Raw genomic sequence first — 23,984 nt, 5'->3', positions numbered from 1 at the left:
GTGAGGCCAAGACACTCACAGGTTCCAGGTCCTACCGCAGGTGGCCTGACTGCCCATGCCTGGCAGACCCAGCCATGGGTCTGTTGTTCAGAACAGGCAGCTGCATGTTCAGTGAAAGCCATGGGGCTAGGAATGTGCCATGGGTTCTGCAGGGTATATATTATTCCTAAGACGTCTCCTTATTGTGCATGTTTTAAAGAAATACCCCCAGGCTCCAGAAAGGGGAAAGTAGTTTTAACAGTTGGCAATATCATAGAAAGGATAATATGTAAAGACAGCTAAACCTCAAGACAGAAATCTCCATCCATTTGGCTCACAATTTTCCAAACATTTCGAATGTTAGCCTAGAAAATCAATGAAAGCCCTGTGCACCACCTTCTGGAAAAGTCTAGCATCACATTGGCCTCACCCACGTCTTCACCCAGTCCTCAAGCAGGCTCTTGAGTGCCTAATTCCTGAGGCTGTGGCAGGAATAACTTGGGGACTGGGTTGTAGGAGATACTCCTCAGCTGCCTGTGTCTCTTGCCCCCTGGGACCAGGATACAGCTCCTGCAAATTTAGTCCCTTTCCATCTCTGAAAGCCTGAGCCCTGACCTCCCACCTCTCTATGGCTTCCCTACTGTCCACAAGTACCTCCAGGGCCATTTGTTCTCTGAACCTGAGTTTTCTCCCTGGGATTCCTCTTCCCACCCATGGGGAGCAGGGTAATAGGATTTCTGGTTACCAGGAATTACATCCCTGAGTTTTAGACTCCCAGGTCACCTTTGGGCTCCTGAGCTAGACTGCTGGCCTTCTGGCCTGGATGTCCTTAGAGTCCCAGAATTCCCACAGGAATCATGAACCTGGTGATATCACCCCTAGAATGTCAAGGACACTAACACTTTCTGCCTTGATTCCTTATAAATTAAAGGAGATGATATGTGTCCAAGGTCCCCCCTTCATGATCTTGCAGTCTGGCGTGAGTCACTGGGTCCTGCGCCCATCATGCTGGAGCTGCACTCAGGACCCCATGTTATGCTGGCATTGGGTATATACATAAAGTCTTCCAACCTTCATTGCAGCTCTGAGGGAACCTGCCCATAGGCATCTGAGAAGACCAACATTAAACAAGGAGAAGAGGTGGGAGGGAAAGGGAGAGAGAAGGGAAATTGCATGGAAATGGAAGGAGACCCTCAGGGTTATACAAAATTACATACAAGAGGAAGTGAGGGGAAAGGGAAAAATAATACAAGGGGGAGGAATGAATTACAGTAGTAGGGGTAGAGAGAGAAGAGGGGAGGGGAGGGGGGAAAAAGATCATGGTATTGAATAACTATAGATAGATCAACAGAGATGGGTGCGGTGGTACACAATATAATCCTAATGACTCAGGAGGCTGAGGCAGGAGGATTGCAAGTTCAAGACTAGCCTCAGCAAATTAATGAGGCCTTAAGGACTTAGCAAGACCCGGCCTCAAAATAAAGACATTTAAAAAAAGAGCTGGAGCTATCACTTAGTGGTAAGCAACCTCTGGTTCAATCCCCAATACCAAAACAAAACAAAAGAATATATATATATAGATCAACAGAATAGAATATAGAGTCTAGGATTCATGTTATCTATGTTATCTATGATTTTCAACAAAGGCCATTCTATGGTGAAAGAATAATATTTTCAAGAGGACGGAGACAACTGAATAGCTACATGCAGAAGAATGAATGTGTATCCCTTCCTAAAATAAAGAAAAAACAGACAAACTACACATCACCAAAAAAAAAAAAAATGTGCTTTTAAAGACATCATCAAGAAAGGGAAGAGGCCAGTCCAGTAGCACACAACTACAATTCCAGTTACTGAGAAGGCTAAAATAGGAAGATATCAAATTTAAGGCCAGCCTGGCTATTAAATGATACCCTGTCTCAAAATTTTAACAAAAGTGTCAGGGTAGGACTAAGGGTGGATATAGTGACAAAGCACCAAGTTCAATCCCCAGTACTGAAAAAAAAAAAAAAAAAAGCGAAAAGATTTCTGGATGTGTATGCATACCACAATCCCAGCTATTTGGGAGGTTAAGGCCGGAGGATCACAAGTTCAAGACCAGCTTTCAAAAAACATTTTTTAATAAAGGACCAGAGACAGCTCAGTTCAGCAACAAAGTGCTTGCCCAGCATGTGCAAAACCCCTAGGTTCAATCCCTAGTACCACCAAAAAAAAAAAAAAAAAAAATCCACAGAATAGAAGGAAGTTTTTGTAAGTCCTGTATCTAGTAAGTGATTTGTATTCAGAATATGTTTAAAAAAAAAAACAACTCTCTTACAATTAAATTTAAACCCAATGAAAAACAGTTATTCAAAATCTCTGGTCATCAAAGAAATGTAACACAAACCATGAAATATCATTTTAATTATGTCTCTAATTAAAAACACTGCTGATAGAAATATATGCAGCTGCTTTGGAATACAGTCTGATCCTTTCTCAAAATGTTAAACATGTCACCATATGACCCACCAATGCCACTCCTAGGGCATACACACTCAAAAGAAATAAAAACATTTGCCCCATTTATGAAAACTGCCCAAAAACTTGTTTTTGTATTCTCCATTCAGTAGACTCATTCAATAATAAAAAGAAATAAAGTACTGACAAATGCAAATGGATGAACTTTGAAAAAATGTCATTTTAAGTTAAAGAATTTAGTCACAAAAAACACACAATATGATGACATTTGTATGAATGTATAAAGTAGATAAATTCACAGAGACAAAAAGTAGACTGCTGATTCACAAGGACTGGGGTAGAAATGGGCAAATAGTAGGGGGTAATGGCTAAAAGGGTTTCCTTTTTAAACCAATGAAAATGTCCTAAAAATGACAATAGTGATGGTTATATAGCTCTTGGATATACTAAAAGCCATAAGATTATAAACTTTAAATCAGCAAATTGTAATGGGCATAAACTATATCTCAATAAAATTATTTTTTAAAGAATGTGGAAGCAATTAAAGTGGTCTAAGAGAAATTTTTATTTTCCCTTTGTTCATTCCCTAATAATGTATCTAGATGACACGGAAATGCCAATTGCTTCCCTATCTCCCACCCTTCCACTTTTAAGAACAGCAACAGAAAGAGCACAAAATCAGCAAGCAGAAACTAATGCTCAAGTCCTAGCACTAAACTGTGAGAGGTTAGGCAAACTGACCAATTTCTAAATTCTTACTTCCTGTCTGTAAAAGACAAGGGTAATAACCTCAATTCAATTCAAAGGATTGCTGTGAAGATCAAATAAGATTGTGGCCATGTGCACAAATTAAGAGTTCTCTTTAGCACATGTACCAATAAGGTTTTCCAGGTATTTGCAGTAATTTTCTCTCTCTGCATCACAAAGGTCTATCTAATTGCTTTGTCTTACACAGTGCTATTTTCTCTTCCTCTTATGCTTCAGTGTAACACAAGATTTCCACAACTGGGACCTCAAATCTTTCCTGACATTTATTTAGGACTTCTAGGCATCTTGACTCTGAGGGAAAGCAAGGATGACAAATCTATCGCTCTAAGGAGTAATGGGATGGCCTGATGAAGAAGGCAACCAGCAAGGGTTAACAACTGAACTTTCTGTTCTATGTGCTTTCCAGATGGTCAAAATGAAAGAAGATCTGCCCATCCCATTAACAACATTGTAGACAAATACAGATGATGAAGGGGAGCCAGGAGAAGACAAAGATGCTATTGCAGACTCCCTGAGGAAAAAAAAAAAAAACACCCAAAAAGGGTCTGCCTTCCTCCCAGCACACTTGCTTGCAAGATGCCAGGTTCTGGCAGCACTCTGCTCTGTCCCCTAAGTCCTGGCTGAACATTACAAGATATGTATGCACAAAAGAGCAGAGGGTAAAAGGGAGATACACAAAGATTCCCATACTTACAGGAAATCAAAGGTATGTTCAAAAATGGATCAGAAGTTACCAACCCATTCATAACACCTGAATATACACAAATAAAACTTGTTTTCCAGGAAAAATCTTCAGTTGTCAGTCATTTATGTCATTTGATGCTACAAACAAATGATAAAATCCAACCTCAATATGAAATTTCACAAAGAAGCAATGGAGAACCCCTAATAACTTTAAAAAAATCTATCTCAAACTAAAATTTAACAAACACAGCAAAACTCTTAGAGACATTCTAGCCAGGTGCTATGGCACAGGTCTATAATTCAGGCTATCTGGAAGTCTGAGACAGGAGGATCTCAAGGTTCGAGGCCAGCCTAGGCAACTTAGCAAAACATAAAATAAGGGCTGTGAATGAAGTTCAACAGTAGAACATGTACAAGGCCTAACATGTGGGTTTAATCCCAAAAACTTAGAGACATTCTAATTAAACTGAAAAGCAAAATAAGCACATTACATTGATGTTTATAAACATATGGTTTGAATTTTCTGCAAATATACAAACACTTAAAAATATCCCAGCAGCTTGGGAGGCTGAGACAGGAGGATGGCAAGTTAAAAGCCAGCCTCAGCAACTTAGCAAGACCCTGTCTCAAATTAAAAAAAGGATGTTGCTCCATGGTTAAGAGCCCCTGGGTTCAATCCCTGATACAAATAAATAAGTAAATGGCTTGGGAGTGTGGCTCAGAGTGTTTGCCTAGCATCAGTAAGGCCCTAGGTCCAATCCCCAGCATGGGAAAAAATAGAGAATTTCATAGTACAGTGGAAAGGCTGAAGTCCAAAGAAATTTTATAAGAATTATTGGGACCAGTTAAAGTTATGAACATTTGTATAAAATCAGTAGGGTACTCCAATGCAAGGAAAAATACACATATGCACACATATATACACACATATATATATGTGAGCATATATATATGTGTTTTATATGTGTATATGTTATTTAAAGTAGAAGTAAATAATATAAAAATTAAGAACTAGCCAGGTATGGTGGCTTATGCCTATAATCCCAGCAGCTCAGAATCGGGAGGCAGAAGGATCACAAGTTCAAAGTCAGCATCAGCAACTTAGCAAGGCCCTAAGCAACTCAGTAAGACCTTATCTCTAAATAAAATACAAATAAGGACCGGGGGTGTGGTTCAATGATCGAGTGCCCCAGTACCAAAAAACTAAAATAAGATAAAAACAAAACTAAGAACTTTTCATGAAAAAAAATAATGATTTATTATATTTTTGAATACTATAATAAAGATGTGCTCTTTCTAAAACTGAAGCATGTTAAATGTAAAACCATCAAAATCAAAACAAGAATTTTGGTTATAAAATGGTACTAAAACTATGCATAAGAATAAGCTAATCAAGTAAAAAAATGTTGGGAAAAAGCAATAAGGAGATGAGTCCTATTAAATGTTTAGAACAAAAAGGATGGTGGAATATGATGGACATCATTATCCAAAGTACATGTATGAAGACACAAATAGGTGTGAACATACTTTATACAATCAGAGATAAGAGATATTAAAAATTGTGCTGTATATGTGTAATAAGAATTGTAATGCATTCCACTGTCATTTATTTTTTTTTAAATCAATTAAATTTTTTAAAAAGAACTTACAAAGGAAATGTGAAGAATATTTAAGTATTATAAGGCAATTATTATTACTAAACAACAAGAAACGGATACCAGACTACAAAAGATCAGAAACTAATTGAATTGTACTGAAGAGTATAATAGCCAACAGCCCAAAATTACAGGAAGGAACAAGTTTTCAATGGGGTTGAGATAACATATTAACAATATACTAAGCATTAGACTCATATAGTCTGATGCACATAAAAGTTAAACAGAAGGGCTGGGGTTGTGTCTAAGTGGTAGAATGCTCGCCTTGCACACTGGGTTCGATCCTCAGCACCACATAAAAATGAAATAAAGATGGTGTGTCCACCTACAACTAAAAAATAAATATTAAAAAAAAGTTAAATGGAGAGAGAAAGAAAAAAGAAAAAAGAAACATAGTAAACATTGATTGCAATCAGACATGGTGGCTTATATCTGTAAACCCAGCAACTCAGGAGCCTAAAGCAGGATGTCAAGTTTGAGGTCAGTCTAGGCAATTTAGCAAGATCACATCAACTTAGTGAGACCTTGTCTTAAAATAAGTTGTAAAGCACCCCTGTGTTCAATCCCCAGTAACAACAACAACAACAAAAAAAGTCAATTGCAAATTAATATATTAAAGAACTAAGGAAAGAATGGCTAAGCCTTGAATTAACATTTTTTTAAATCACCAAGGAAAAATGTTTGTAGATATGTCGCTATGACTTTTATTGGTTGCTTTTAGTAATACGTAACAGTAGAATCCATTTTGACATAAAGGCATGGAATATATCTTGTTCTAATTCAGTCCCCAGTATCTCCCTTAAGAAATAACAGCTGAATGAAAGACTGGAAAACTTGTGTAGTATAAAGGACAGAGATTAACATATTTTTATAGAATAAATTAATACAAATAAATTTCTAAAAAATACTGAAACACTTGATAAATGCACAGGGCATACAAACAGCCACTTCACAAATAAGGACAAAGATACAATGATAGTACATCATCTGGTTTACTCATGAATAATAACAACTTAATAATCAAGGAAAGACAACAGTTCATCAAATTAATTTCTTCCTTAACAAATTCCAACAAAAATATGGCAAACGTGTCACTGACAAATGTATGTTGAGGCTGTGTTCTCAGCCTCTGATGGCATCATAAATTCAGAATACCCATCAAGGAAACTGTTAAGCAACAGTGCTCAGTAATCATGGGGGAGTTTATGTTTGGTAAGCTTAGCCTAAGAAAACCTGCAAAAATCTACAAATTCCAAGATTTTCCATTTAAGTAACCAAACTGGGGCAAAGCTATGTGAACTTATTAGTACAACTTAAGTTATTAGTACAACTTAAGGAATATTATATGGTCATTATAAGCAGTACAGAAGCACAGATGTGATAACAACCAGGTGCTGAAAATTATACATGCACTATAACTAACAGCCATGTAAATATACATATAAGCAAAAATCCTAGGAAGTAAATCATGAAAATGCTAATAAGCAGCTTAATAAGACAGCAATATAAATAATTTTTATTTTTATTTTTCAGATATTTTGTAAAGATATGCTATTTTATAAAGTATGCTTTTTAAAGAGCTAAAATAAAAAGATGAAGTCATTCCACATAGGCTCGCAAGAGAACTGTTATGTTTTCAATGAATATATACAACCATAAAAAGGCTGATTTTCTGTGAGGAATGCATTTCTGATGGCATCACAGAAATCAAACAAAAAACTCTGTGCATCAGGGAAACAGTTTGTCTTTCTTCACAGAGCTATTACATCAAACTTTTGTTCAGAAAGTTACTGATCTTGGAGACTGAATTACTTCTTCTGAAAACAGTGAAACAAATTTATAATTATTTTCATATCATACTGTTTCTGGTTGGTATACTTTCCACAAAAACACAACTACAGTGAAACAGCCTTTACACAACAACAAAGATGGAGTTCAAACATGAACTGCTAGCAAATGGGAATACAGCAATATGCCACAGTAGACAAGAAAGGCTAGTATTTGCCTGCTTTTCATAATCTGAGCTTTTGCCCAGCACACAGAAGGCTATCTGCTGCGTACATGGCTCCTTTTTAGTACACATGTCTCTGGAGCTATGCTAGAAACCTTATCTGTGTCAGTAACCATCATCTAAAAGTACACAGAAAAGAATCATAAACAAGTACTATTAGTAAATGTATTTTTCTTCTTGTCATGGTTATAGCACAAATCTCTTGTTCCAAGGTAGTATAGAGGTTTTCTTTCCACAAGAGAAGAATATATTTTTTTTCTCCTAACAGACTTCCTTGTATGGGAAGCCCACATGGCCAGGGTATGACCATGAGATCATGCATTTTCATTGTTTAAGCCATATTTACTATAAAGTTCCTTTCATCAGTTCTATAAACTTACCCACAGTCTGAAACCCTTTCATGAACTAGGCAAACTACAGTATATAATGCAAAGGAAAGGTCTTCCCCAGCTCTGGGAATTTACCTGGGGATTCTGACCCTTCTCCTCACCTGGCTAACTCAGGGGCCTCACTCTGTCAGATAGCTTCCTCTCCATATTTTCACCCTCTCCTTCTTGAAGTCCTCATTATATCAGTTCTCCAATGAAAACGCACAGAATATGCCACTAGATGATGATATAAATAAATGCAAAAATTCAATATCAATACAGAATTTTAAGTGCCTTATGCATCTCTCAACCTTTAAAAACAAAAATAAAAAATTCTTGCAATGCTACTATCCTCTTTCCATCTACAGCCAAACTTCTTCAGGTGTTTATAATGGCCTTCACCTTCTCACCTTGCACAACTCAGTTCACCACAATCTAACTTTTGTGGCCCCATTTCACAGAAACTCTGCCAGGACTTTCTTATTTACTACTCAGACTCAGAAGAGCTCCAAAAGAAATGAACCAAAATAAAAACATACAACAAAAAAATAGGGTGGAAACAAAAAAAATAATAATTTTTAAAATCTCTAAGTCAATGAATATCCTCTTAAAGATACATACATACATAAAGATTACATACATTGCTCTAAGTGAAGTAAGCCAATCCCAAAAAACTAAATGCCAAATGTGTTCTCTGATATGAGGACGCTGATTCATAATGGGGATGTTGTGGGGTGGGCATGGGAGGAATAGATTAACTTTAGATAGGGCAAAGAGGAGGGAGAGAAAGGGGGCGGTATAAGCATAGGAATGACAATGACATCATTACCCTGTATACATGTATGAAAACACAAATGGTGTTACTCTTCTTTGTGTTCAACCAGAGACATGAAAAATTGTACTCTCATTGTGTAATATGAATTGAACTGCATTCTGCTGCCATATATAACTAATTAGAATAAATAAAATAAAATTTTTTTTAAAAGATACATACATTGCTGGTGGAACTGCAAACTGGTGAAGCCAATATGGAAAGCAGTATGGAGATTCCTTGGAAAACCATAAGGAGGGAGCATGGCGGGTAGGAAAGACAGTGGAATGAGATGGACATCATTACCCTCTGTACATGTATGAAGACATGAATGGTGTGACATTGTACACAATGTAGACATTGTGTACAACCAGAGATATGAAAAATTGTGCTCTCTCTATATATAATATGAATTGTAATGCATTCTGCTGTCATATATAACAAATTAGAATAAATTTTTTAAAAGATACATAGATAAGAGCATCTATACAGCTAAAATATGAAAATCTATACAAAAGAGGAAAAACTAAGCACTCTAGAAATTAAAAATAATAAGCAAATTAAGTGTTCAATATAGGGTTAGAAAATGACATCACAGAAGTTGTCAAGAAAGTAGCACAGAAAATACATAAGAGAAAGTGAGAGACAAAGAAAATTAGGAGGGTTTGTGAACATAAAACTATCTGAAAGTCAGTCCATGAATTTAACATTGATGTGACTGTTAACACACACACACACACACACACACACACACAAATAACCCAATCAATAAATGGGCAAAGGAACTGAACAGACAATTCACAGAAGAAGAAATATGAATGGTCAACTAATACATGAAAAAATGGTCAACACCTCCAGCAATTAGAGAAATACAAATTAAAACTACACTGAGATTTCATCTCACTCCCGTCAGAATAGTAATTATCAAGAATACAACTAACAATAAATGTTAGAAAGTGGGGGGAAAGGGTACACTCATACATTACTGGAGGTACTGAAAATTGGTTCAAGCACTCTGGAAAGCAGTATGGAGATTCCTCAGAAAACCTGGAATGGAACCACCATATGACCCAGTATACCCACACTTTGGCATATATCCAAAAGATTTAAAATCAGCATACCACACTGACACAGCCACATCAATGTATTATAGCAGCTCCATTCACAATAGCTAAGCTATGAAACCAACCTAGGTGCCCTAACAATAAGAACTGATCTTTTATGAATCAGCCATAAAGAAGAATAATTTTATGAGAACTGCCGCAAAAGGATGGATCTGAAGACTATCACGCTGAGTGAAATAAATCAGTTCCAAAAAACCAAAGGTCAAATGTTTTCTTTTATAGGCACTATGTACATCCATAAGATTGGGACTCTAACTAGAATAAGATATATTCCATGCTTGTATAATTATATTAATATGGATTCTGCTATCATGTATAACTAAAAAGAACCAATAAAAAGTTTTAAAAAGACTGTGGAGGAGCAGAACAAAGTACAACTGTATATGTGTGTGTGTGTGTGTGTGTGTGTGGGTGTGTATTATATTTTTATTCCTTTATTTTATTTATTTATTTTATAGGGTGCTGAGTATTGAACTCAGTGTCTCACATATGCTAGGCAAGCACTCTACCACTAAGCTACAATAGCAGCCCAGTACCACTATGTTTATACATGACTGTCAATCACCTAATCACAGGTTTAAAATTCAGAAAACTACTATACAAAGAAATAAACAAACCCTAGCCTTTCTCTACTTATTTAATAATAAGAACTGATCTTTTATGAACTACTTTGGGACAAAAAGTCAACCTGAACTGTCAAAGAAGTCAAAGACTGTACCAGGAATATTCAGTATAATCATACTTCAGTGAAGAAATAGTAATGGTTTAAGGGGTATTAACCCAAACCTCAATGATCTTATTTTATAATATTTAGTATATAGCACATTATCTTTCTAAAAATCAGAAATATTCTAAATTCCAAATTATTTCTGACCCAAAGGTTCTAAATAAGAAAGTTTTGCCTTTGTTTCACTTTTCAAAAAACTACATACATGTATCACTATTATTTTTTTAATTTTAAAGCTGTTTGGAAGAAATAAATGGAGAAGAAGCCTAAGAGCTGACAAATAGGAGACTCATGTGACCTTAAATAGATCAACACCTATGCCAACATAATTTCCAAAGCAGGCATAATATCTGGATCACTACTTAAATACTAAATAAGAAGGTTCTTTTGTCATTAAATTTTTTTAAAAGAAAAGGAATAAACTTCACCTGCTCCCTCACCCACATTCTGTTACCTTTCCCTTTAGTTTGCTCTTCTAAGAGTTTTCTACACTCACCTTTGCCTTTTTCTCACTCTGCACATACATTTAAAGAAACTGCAATCTGCATTCTGTGTATTAAGGTCCACAATGCAAAAATAATATAAATATAAAACAGTCCACATGCTCTCCAATGCTCTCCATGCTGTTTAGGCTGAAAGACACTGTCCAGTCCTCTTACTTGATGTGACAAGTTCACTCACTTCTTTTGACTTTCATATACAACATTCTTAACATTTGAGACATTAAATATTCAAGTCCCTGAAAGCTTAAATTCTCATCCTTTGCTGCTTTTTCCTGGGGAGCCTAATCCATCAGTTTGGCTTCAACAACCACTTTTAATATATATTTTCAAGAAGAAAATATATATTAAATCAAACAATCAAATTTAAAACTTTTACACTTTTAAATATCCCGTTAATTACACCAATGATAAGTTACCAACTGGGAAAAATTAGGCAATATATCTGATAAAAGAATTGTATCCAGAATATATGAAGACCTCCCAGAACTCAAGAATCTATAGGGGTAAAGGAAAATCTTCCCTCTGACCTCTGAAGCTATGCTAGAATAAACTGATAAAGACCGATTAATTAGTTAAACACACACACACACACACACACACACACACACACAAATTTGGGGCTAGGGTTGTGACTCAGTGGTAGAATGCTCATCTAGTGGCAGGTGAGGCCCTGGGTTCAATCCTCAGCAATACATAAAAATAAATAAATAAAACAAAGGTATTGTGTCCAACTACAACTAAAGAATAAATATTTAAAACACACACACACACACACACACACAAATTTATCACACAGTGTAATTACCCACTACTCCAGCGTGGTTCAGAAACTTATATACCACTTTTTCTATTGGAGAAGAGGAGAAAAGGGAACACAGATAATTTTGAGGAGGAACCTTATAAAATGATTCTCTTTGGAATTTGAACCCAGATACAGACATCTTGTAATAGCAATGTGTCCAAGCATGTTACAGTCCCCAATCCTCTTTTCTAAGATAATGGGATCTCGAGGTGGGAATGAAAGTCAGCAGTGCTCTCTTTTGTAGTCTGGTCCTAATGCGGATAAGGAAATTACACAGAGAACCTCTCCTTGCCCTTGGGGGAGAGGACAAAAGATAAGATTAGAGAGACCTTGATACTAAACCTGCCCTTAAGGTCTCTTAATTTCTTTTAGATCAAACTGTTCAGCATGCCAAAAATACCCTATTTTTAGGGAATAATTATCTGATCCCTAATAAAAACAACCTGGTTTTAAAACAGGCAAAAGATTTTAATAGACATTTCACATGAATAGCTAATAAACTCAAAAAAGATGCTTAAAATTAAAACTACAATGAGATATCACTTACACCCCCAGTAGAATATCTATAATCAAAAAGCCACTCAATACTAATGACTTAATATAAAAACTGAAGCCCTCATATTGCTGGTGAGAATGAAATGATACAGGCAGTTTGAAAAACTGGTCTGGCAGTTTCTTAAAATTTAAGAACTCGGGAATTCTACTCCTTGCAATCAATGCAAAAGAAAATTCACAGAGACAAAGCAGATGGATAAGCGCCTACTATGGGAGAAGGTGGATCTCTAGGGATGTAAATACTTTGTCCCTGGGAACACTTTCTCTCTCCTTCCTGGTGCCAGGTCCTGAGCTGCTTTCCTCTGCCACACCCTTCTGCCAAGAGGTTCTGCTTCACCTCTGGCCCACAGCAATCAAGTTAGCAATCTGTGGAGTGAGAGCTCAGAAACCTTGAACCCCAAATAAACTTTTCCTCCTCTACTATTGTTTTTGTCAGGTCTTTTGGACTAAAACCAGAAATTGGTAACAAAAAGTGGGGTCATTAGAGTGACTAACCTCATCATATGACTCAGAAGCTTCTGGGGCTTTTTAGAATTTGTGGGAGGAACTTTGAAAAGTTTAGAGATGCAAGATGAAAAATCTTTAGATTGTTGTAAGCAGGGCTTAATGAGTGAATCTGGTGGGAGCTCAGAAGACCAGAATGCCAATAGGACTGCAAACAGTGAAGACTGGGTCCACGAGATTTTAGAGGAAAAAGAAGACTCTACTGGAAATTCATTTTACATTCTGATTAAGTAGTTGTCTAAATGTTGCCCAGGTCCTGAGACCTTGTGTGAGGCTCAATTTAAAGGTGATGGACTAATTTGATGAGGAACTTCCAAAACAGCACAGTCTTCAGGGGGTGGCATGGGTATTGGTGGTGGCTTTTAACCAAATTTACTGTGATAATCAGGAGCAGAAAGCATAGCTGAAAAACTTGCAGTGTGGCCAGAAAACTACAAGTAAAATTGGGACTAAGGACAATGTCGTTGTTAAAGGGAATAAGCCACTGAAGAAACAGTAAATATTTTATTCAAAAACAATAGGAAATATCTCAGGAACTGGCAAGACCACATTCACCTCAGGTTCATGAATATATATATAAGTAAAAAATTCCTTTGAGAATAAACAATGGAGATACTCTTCTTGCACAGGGTGAAGACAGGAAGTTGTTTCACCATTTTTAGCCACCCAATCACTCAGGTTACTGCAGTCCCAGTCCCAGGAAGCTAGGCTACTGCTCAAGACCTAAGCTACTGGTAGCAGACCTTGGTGTTCTCCACGTGTGCTGGTTCTATAGGATTGCAGGATGCAGGAGTTAGGGGGTCATGGGGGAGGCTTTTACCGAGATTTCAAAGGAAGTCCAGGGAGGCCAAGCAAAGCTCAGTAGGATTCGAGACCCTGTGGGTTGCCACTGAAAGGACGCCAAAGCTGCAGTGGAGACCCCCAAGACTAAGAAATGCCAGTAACAAAGGACATTCTGTCAGATCAAGATGTCAGATCAGGCAAGGCAGGCAGCGACCAAAGGAGGCAGATTTAAAAGGGCCGCTGAACAGGCTTTATTGAGATATCACTCCGGGCGGAACCCGATCAGACCCACAGAGGGGACAGGGGAAGGGTCTGAGAAGAAACCACATGGAAGCTCAACCGGACTCGACTTTTATGGGGCTTACAGCAGGAATGGAAGGGCTTGGGACAGGAAAAGGTGTTCCTAGGGTTCCTTGCCCCCTTGGAGTTGGTCAGGGGAGTTGGCTGAACTCCAGGATTGGCCAGGGGGTCCTGTTGATTGACAGGTGTTAGTCAGGAGATATGGCTGATTGACAGGCATTTCCTCAGGCATCTGATTGATGTTCTTTTCCCGCGCAGGCTGGTTTGTTCTAAGTAACCACTAAGTTGCCACCAAGTCGCCACCACCAACCTAACACATCCTGTCAAAAAAAACACTACAGGAATTAAGCAGAAGCAAGCCAAAAGAGTGACCGTGTGAGCTGCAACAGAAAGGCCATAGGGGCAGAGCTACATAATCCCTTTGGAAAAAGCATCAAGACACCAGACATGGAACTACAGGAATTGTTTGTCCAGCTGGATTTCAGTCTTGCTTTGGTCTCATCCCTTAGTCTAAGTCCCTATTTCTTCTTTTTGCAATGGCAATCTTTACTCTGTGCCTTAATATATTGGATACATGTAACTTGTTTTTGATTTTTACAGTGGCTCACACTGAGTTTACCTTGAGTCTCAAGGGATTTGGGACTTTGGGGCAAAGCTAAAACTGTTGAAACTATGGGGACTCTTGGAAATGGACTAAATGTATTTTGCATTGTGAAATGAGCATGAGCTTTTGGGGACCCGAGAAGCGTGTTATGATTTAGATTAGATGTTAAATATACCTCAAAAGTTCATGTGTGAGACAATATTAGAACATTCAGAGGAAAAATGATTGGGGTACAAGAGTTTTAATTTAATCAATGTATTTAACCTCGGATATGGATTAACTGAGTAATAATTGTAGGCAGGTAGGGTGTGGCTGAAGGAGGTAGATCACTGGGGTCATGCCTTTAGGTTTATATTTTTTTGTGATGAGGAAAGCTCTTTCCCACTCTGCTTCTTGATGGCCATGTCCAGACCTGCCTTCCTCTATAACACTTTTCTGCCACTATTCTTGCCTCAATTTGGGCCTAGAGCAATGGAGCAGGCCATCTATAAACTGAAAAAAGTGATCCCAAATACACTTTTCCTCCTCCTCTAAAATTGTTCCTGTCAGGTCTTTTCATAACAGGGACAAAAAAAGCTGACTAACACACTGCTCAACTCTACTAAATGAGTGAATTTTATGCTACCTAAGTTATACCTCAAGATACTCATTCAGTGTAGCCCACCAGGCCCCTATGATTTGACCTTTCATTTTGTAATACTCTCTCCTTCTCCTGTCACAACAGCAGCATTCTTTCAGTCCTATCAGACTTCTCAGCTTCTTCCCAGTCTGTTATATATGCCATCCTCTGCAATGCTCTTCCTTCCCTTCATGACCTAATTAACTCTTTCTCAGAGAAGAAATTCCACACTTAGAAGTCTTTATAGCACCAGCAAAGAATCTATACATCATTAATGACTATTACAGTTGGAATTTTACATTTATTGAATTATCACCTTTTCCCCCTGGGCTATAAGCCCCACAAAGGCAGAGATCATGTCTCCTTTTGCTCATGGTTCTTTCTTTAGCCCAGCGTCTATAACATAAGATCTAGTCAATAAATGATGACTGGATCAAACCCTCTTAGACGATAGTCAAAAATGGCTGAGAGGGGCTGGGGATGTGGCTCAAGTGGTAGCATGCTCGCCTGGCAAGCAAGCGACCCGGGTTCGATCCTCAGCACCACATACAAACAAAAATTTTGTGTCCGCCAAAAACTAAAAAATAAATATTAAAAAAATTTCTCTCTCTTTAAAAAAAAATGGCTGAGAATTTCATTGGTAAAAAACTTTAACCAACTCTGTTTACTGTCTTAAATGCTGACCAAGAACTCTACTGGAAATTTAGAAAACCCTAAAATAAAATTCAGTATCTTTCAACCTGATATGCATACACCTGCAAGACCAGCAACTTCAGAGGCTGAGGTAGAAGGATCACAAATTTGAGGCCAGACTCAGCAACTAGCAAAGTCCTAAGCAGTTTAGTGAGACCCTGTCTCAAAATTAAAAAAAAAAAAAAAAAAGGTCTGCAGATATTGCTCAGTGGTAAAGCATTCCTGGGTTCAATTCCTAGAACCAAAGAGAAATTTAAAATTTATAATAATTCATTTTAATTGAGAAGAAGTCACTAATTCTTTGAATATTTGGGGGTAGACTGATCACATCAGACATAGTTTCAAATTGTAAAGGAATTCAAATACAGTAAAAAATAATCTAAGTAATTTTAAAAATAATTCTAAAAGACTGCAATTACAAATTATTAAGAATTGCTATGAGTATTCTTTTAAGAAAGAGGAAAACTCAAATTCAAAGAATTAATCACTCATTTGAGTCTTTCTTCCTGTATGCCCATCCTCCCTACATGAATTACAGTTATGGGTAACAAAATTGTTTGTAGAAAGAATTTCTCTACAGAAGTATTCTAGCTTATAAATGAAGGAATTTTAAAATTGGAATGGCAACATTACACAAACATATGATTAAATAATGAATTTATGAAAATTATAAGTGGTTATTAGCATCACAAGAAAAAGACAGCCAGGCATAATGTACTATTAGAAACAAAGACCAGCTCAGTGGTAGAGCACTTGTCTAGCATGAGTTAGGCACTGGGTTCAAGCCTCAGCACTACATTAAAAATAAATAATATAAAGGTATTATGTCCGTCTAGAACTAAAAATATTCCAAAAAAAGATGATGCTCTATTGTGTGTGTGCATTTTTAAATATTATTTCTTAAAGAGACAGGATTTCACTACATTGCCCAGGCTGGCCCAGAACTCCTGGACTATGGGATACTCCTGCCTCAGCCTCCTTAATAGCTGGGACTGTAGGTACACTACCTGGCTTATGAATATCCTGGCAACAAAAATGGAATTAGATCAAACCTCTTAAACTAAAAACCAGTCTGCACCTGGACCTTGTTTTACACTATTTAGATTCTGATTCAAACAAATCAACTACAGTAAAATAAAAGTATAGAAGCAGCCAGGCATGGTGGCACACATCTGTAATCCCAGAAACTCAGGAGGCTAAGGCAGGAGGATCAAAAGTTCAAGGCATGCCTTGACAACTTAGCAAGATACTGTTCCAAGATTTTTTTAAAAAAGAGGGTCTGAGGTACTGAAAAAAAAAAGTGGTACTGAAGAATTTTGGGGTGATAATGGTATTGTGATTAAGTCTAAGAAAACAGCTTTTATCTTTTGGTGAAATACTAAAATATTTAAAAATAAAATGACATAACAAGAACTGGCTCAAAAATGCAGTGGGATAGTGAAAGAGGCTATGTGTGGAAGCCAGCTGGTAACAGATTGCACTCCTCCCTCCACTTTCAAGAATGTTTGAAATTTTTCATTATAAAGTTTTGAAAATTCAATAAAACAGTGTACATGTGCATAATTTATTAGTAAAATTGTTAGTGGCATACACAATTCTTCATTATTTCCTGCTTTACAATAAGGAGGCTTCTACAGTTCTTTCAAATGAAGTAGTAAGACTTGTACTCTTCTGTTTATCCGGGGCTCATGTCCTTTATTTTTCTAAATAATAAATGAAAAGCATACAGCCTGCTATATGAAAGGTGCTTAATAAATGTCAAATCAATGAATTCTGTTTCCTATACATTGCCCTGCTCTGCTTCCTCCAAGGCTCTAATCTATTGATCCAATTCATACTAAAAGAGGAACTGAACTCAGGATGTAGCTTAGTGCCTAGTAAGCAGAAGCTATGGGTTCAATCCCTAGCACTGTGAAAATAAAAAAGTAAGAGTAAATAGAACCAAGTACAGAAAAGCAAGATAAAAATCAAAAACCCTGTACTTAATCTTTTAAATCTATATGCCACCAAGGATGTTATTTTTTCTTGTGGTAACAAAATTCACCAAATTAACTATGTTTAAGTGTACAGAGTTCAAAGATTATTAAGTATATTCACATTGTTGTGACAAGAACTCTAGAATTTTCATCTTAAAAAATTGAAGCAATAGCTATTAAACAACAAAAGACATTTTGTTTCTGTTTTACTTTGGCAATCTTGAGGATCAAACCCAGGGCACTACACATGCTATACAAGCGTTCTACCACTGAGCTACATTCCCAGTCCCAAGATGACTGCTCTTAATATTCCTACTCATTGCCTAGTCTACTTTACATATACCTCTAGCTACCAAAAACTGCATTTAAAGCATTATTCTTTTGAATATACACTTGGTAGATCACAATGACAGCAAATTTTTAAAAAATAAATAAATTAGTCCCTAAAGTAAACAGAACAGGTCTGAAGTATGACTGTTAACAGAAGACTCACATGAGCCCCAAGAAAGGAAAGAAAGACTAGGTTGGAAATGTGAACTCAGAGTCACTCTAAAAGGCCAAGACAGGAAGAGAGAGGCTTGCAGCTATAAGGACACAGCACCCAGCTATCAAAGTAGTCCTTTCATAGCTGCATTCAACAGAGGCTTACCACTCCCACAAGCAGGCTGTAACAGTGATAACCCCTGATAAGCACACGGAGTCAAATTAAACAAATGCTTTATATCAAGGACTAGGAAAGTTATACCTCATTCAATAGACTTTAAGTTAAAGATGTCTATGCTGGCCTACAAAATAACAAGTTAGCATAATGTGTAAGTAAAATAATCACTGAAACTCTTCTGCCAGTTTCAATAGTTCTGATTAACTCTGGTATTAAATAAACCCTTAGTCAATCACAAGTGATTTTTCAAAATCACTTTCATTATAACACTACTCTTTCAGAGCACAAACTTACAGCCTAGCCTTCACTAGGACCACTCCAGAAGAGAGAGAACAGATTTTGCGAATGACAGGGGATATTAGCAGAATCAAGCCAGTCAAGGACCCGTTTACAACACAGAACCTAGAAATCTCATGGAACACAGTGGGAAACTGGAGAAGGGACACTCATTCTAAAGCAGGAATCCAGGTATGAACCAAAGAAAGCTACAGAACATGACCTGGTTTGGAGGACAATGTGGTTTCCTTCAGTCACACTACACCACATAAAGTAAGGCTGCTGTATATAGAATTAAGGACACTTCTTGAAAAGGATCTGTAGACCAATAAAATTGCCAGAGATCAGCAAAATAGGAAGAAGCAGCTGTTAGCCACAGGACTGACAGCAACACAAGTGATAATGACCACACTGGCAACCACAGCCTTGATAGTTGCCCTGTCAACACTGGATGTATGCATTCACAATAGAGACTGCATTCTGGTGCCAGGAAAAGGGGTGGCAGCGCGCTTCTGCTTCCAGCACCAACACAAATATTCTTGTGTCACTTGGAATTCTCAATAGTGCAGCTGGAGAACAGTCAGAGGAAACAGAGGTGGAACCTCCAGAAAACTTTCACTTTTTCTATACTAACCAATTTTCTTTTTTTACAATTATATCATACCATAAACAAAACTCACAATTTTGAATAAAGAAAATATATATAAAAGCATAACATATCAAGAATTAAATGGAAGAAATACATGGTGAAATCAATAAAATTTAATATAGAATTTATAATAAAGTCTTACTTGTGCTTTGACAAGTCCTATCTTTTTAAGATAAAATAAACATTTCAAATAAATGTGTCTTACAAAAGACAATATGTGACTTAAATTCAATAAAGTTGGGCCAATTTCAGTTATTCAAAAAAAATATGTGTTCTATTCACCTGGAAAATAGAAGTTAGTGAACATACTATTAAACTTAATGGGTCAGCAGAGGCAGCACAACATACAAAAAAGCATAAGATTCAGAGCTGGGAACCTGGTGTGATACTTGGGTTTGTCATGACCATTAGTGAGCCTGTGCAGGGATACACACTAACAGAGAACATACCATATCACAGGCTAGCTCTGCACACTTTACACTCACCAACCAAAGCAATACTTACAACCCTATGAAGTACTCCCATATGCAGGATTCCTAAGATGGCAAGGGTCAAACTAGCTGGCCAGGAGCAGGGATAGCCCCAGAATCTGTGCTCTGAGTCAACAAACTGCAAAAACTGTCCAGGCCTTTCTTAATCTCTTAAATTAGCAGGGCTCCTCATGCCCTTCTGCCTACTTGCTGAGATTTTTTTTTTCTTTCTTTCTTTTTTCACTACTATACATTTTTTATTTGTTCTTTTTAGTTATGACAGTAGAATGCATTTTAACATATCATACATATATGGAGTATAACTTCCCATCTTGTGGTTGCACAAGATGTGGAGTCACACTAGTCACGTATTCATAGGTGAACATCGGAAAGTTATGTATGATTCATTCTGATTCATTCTATTGTCTTTACCGTTCCCATCCTACCTCATTTCCCCATACCCCCAACCAATCCAATGAACCTCCACTCCTCCTTGCCCACCACACCTTTTATGAGTCAGTATCCACATATCAGACAGAATAACTGGCCTTTGGTTTTTTGGAATTGGCTTATTTCACTTATGCCAAGTGATAGTCTCTAGCTCCATCTATTTACTGGCAAATGCCATCATTTCATTCTTCTGTATGGCTGAGTAATATTCCACTGGGTATATGTACCACATTTTTTATCCATGTTGAAGGGTACCTAGGTTGGTTCCATAGTTTAGATATTGTGAATTGAGGTGCTATGAGCACTGCTGTCGCATGACTATGGTATGCTGATTTTAAGTCCTTTGGGTATATGCCAAGGAGTGGTATGATGGGTCAAATGGTAGTTCCATTTCAAGTTTTCTGAAAAGTCTCCAGACTGATTTCCACAGTGGTTGCACCAATTTGCTATCCCACCAACAATGCATGAGTGTACCTTTATCCCCACATCCTCACCAATATTCATTGTTACTTATAATCTTGATAATTGCTATTCTGACTGGAGTGAGATGGAACCTCAGTGTAGTTTTAATTTGCATTTCTCTAATTGCTAGTGATGTTGAACATTTTTTCATATATTTATTGACTGATCATATTTTTTCTTCTGTAACGTGTCTGTTCAGCTCCTTTGCCCATTTATTAATTGAGTTATTTGTATTTTGGAGTTAAGTTTTTTGAGTTCTTTTTATATCCTGGAGATTAATGTTATATCTGAGGAGCAGGTAGCAAAGAGGTCTCACATTGTAGGTTCTCTCTTCACGTTCTTGATTGTTTCCTTTTCTGTGAAAAAGTCTTTTTGTTTGATACCATCCCATTTATTGATTTTTTTTTTAATTTTACTTCTGTGCTTTAGGAGTCTTGTTGAGGAATTCAGTTCCCAAGCCAACATGATGGAGAGAGATTTGGGGCCTGCCTTCTAGTAAGGCACAGGGTGTCTCTGGTCTAATGCCTTGATCTTGATCCACTTAACAGTTTTGTGCAGGGTGGGAAGCAAGGGTCTAATTTCATTTTATTACATATGGATTTCCAGTTTTCCCAGCACCATTTGTTGAAGAAGCTGTCTTTTCTCCAATGTATATTTATGATGCCTTTGTCGAGTATGAGGTAACTATATTTATGTGGGTTTGTCTCTGTGCCTTCTATTCTGTACCACTGGTTTATGTGTCTGTTTTGGTGCCAATACCATGACATTTTTGTTACTATCACTCTGAATTATAGCTTAAGGTCTGGTATTGCAATGCCTCCTGCTTCATTCTTCTTGCTAAGGACTGATTTGGCTATTCTGGGTGTTTTATTTTTCCAAATGCATTTCATGATTGCTTTTTCTAATTCTATGAAGAACATTATCAGAACCCTAAAAGGAATGCATTAAATCTGTATAGAGCTTTTAGTAATGTGGCCATTTTGACAATATTAATTCTGCCTATCCCGGAGCATGGAAGATCTTTCCACCTTCTAAGGTCTTCTTTAATTCCTTTCTTTTATAATGTTTGTAGTTTTCATTGTAGAGGTCATTCACCTCTTTGTTAGATTCATTCCCAAATATTTTTTGAGGCTATTGTGAATGGGGCAGTTTTCCTAATTTCTTGTTCAGCTAATTCATCATGATGTATAGGAATGGAACTGATTTATGGGTGCTAATTTTATATCCTGATACTTTGCTGAATTCATTTATAAGTTCTAGAAGTTTTCTGGTTGAGTTTATTAGATCATCTAAATATGTCTAAACATGTCACAGCAAATAGGGATAGTTTGAGTTCTTTTCTATTTATATCCCTTTAATTTCTTTCTTTCTTCTGATTGCTCTGTCTAGAGTTTCCAGGACTATGTTGAACAGAAATGGTGAAAAAGGGAATCTCTGTCTTGTTCCAGTTTTCAGAGGAAATGCTTTCAATTTTTCTCCATTTAGAATGATGTTATATTTGGGTTTAGCATATATACCTTTTACAGTGTTGAGGTATGTTCCTATTGTCCCTATTATCTCTCTTAAAAAGAACAAATGCCATAACAAAATAGTGTTTTGCAAACTGTTCAGTTGTAGACAAACAGATGATAGTTAAATATCTACCATCTATAAACATGCTGTGTTTTTTTCTATTGACCATACATATGAATTTTTAAGAAATGGTTCCTAAAGCCATTTGTTATATTACTAGTTCACACTATAAGAATATTTCACTTAATTTTAGATGCATTTATGGATACTAATACTTCAATAAACATGAACATTAATCTGAGATTAAAGCCTTTATAAATATGACTGCAAACTTGCATTTCCTCCTTGGCTAGAATCCCAGAAATGAAGAAGTTCCAAGTGTGCTTTAGACTGAATAGCTTTCACACAAGAATAAAGAGCAGAGAAATTTTCAATTCACCAAACTTACTTTTGTAACAAGATCATTAGTTCTCTAGGTTAGAGGGCTTTTATTTTTATACCTTCCACAGCTGTAAAAATAATTCTAAACAGCTTAGAAATATACTTGTGAATCATGTCATCATGGCACCTCAGCAGACAGGTTGAATAGAAGGACTCATCCTTCCCCTAATACACAGACATCTGACCCAAGAGAATCCAAGCCACTGGCTGAAGAGAGCAGGTGGCAGGACTTCTAGGAACCATTGGCCACACTGGCCACGCTAATACTAGCCAGCCGTTTCGTGCAGGTGGGTGGGAGGATCACTGAAGAGATCTAAGGTGACCTCTTTGGGGCTCACTGTGAATCCTAAGGTTCTCTTGAGAAACAACTGAGCTTTTCAAGACCTCCCTGAATGTCATTGATTTCTGGTCCATCATGATGTATTATATCTTGGAGCTATTCATAGTGTTTACAGGAGAAAACTCCTCTCCAGAGTGCTGGAATTACTTTGAGAGTGCAAGTTGTCCTTTAGGCTCTGCAAGCTCACTTGTGTTTAGCAGGGTTGTCTGTGAAGGACTATTCTGGCCTTGAAAGATACCAGACCTTGGAGCTGCCTGGTTCAGTTGCTGCAGCTGACTAGGTTGGCTCACCTCTTGGATTCAATGGGTGGTGAAAAGTGCTCTATTATCTCCTAATGAATCTTCTTACTTTTCCAGGATCCCTCTCAATTATGCCTGTGCCTTTGGACATTTGGAAGTAGTGGCCCTCTTAATAGAGAAGAAATGCAACCTTGAACTTTAGGATAATGACTACAACACACCTCTAAGGTATGTAGTTAGTAGCCTAAGGTTTCTGCAGGAATTGAAATGCATAAATAAAAAAGGCTTAATATAATTTAAATATAACTAATTTGTGAACCCTGTAAAATGTTTGGCTTGCATTTCTTAGATTTATGATACATTTCTTGGTACAATACCAACAGGCCACAGAACACCAGCATGAGTACTATGTAAATAGTCTTCTAGTTCATGATGCCATTCCAAATGTTCAGGACAAGAATGGTTACTCTCCTCTCCACAGTGCTGTCTTTTGTAGCAGCACAGCAATGGCAGAAAAGCTGCTTTCATACAATGCAAATATGGAATTCCAAAACAAGGTAC

Source organism: Urocitellus parryii, chromosome 5 (genome assembly GCF_045843805.1).
Source record: "Urocitellus parryii isolate mUroPar1 chromosome 5, mUroPar1.hap1, whole genome shotgun sequence".
NCBI lineage: Eukaryota > Metazoa > Chordata > Mammalia > Rodentia > Sciuridae > Urocitellus > Urocitellus parryii.
Note: the sequence above shows the minus strand (reverse complement) of the source record.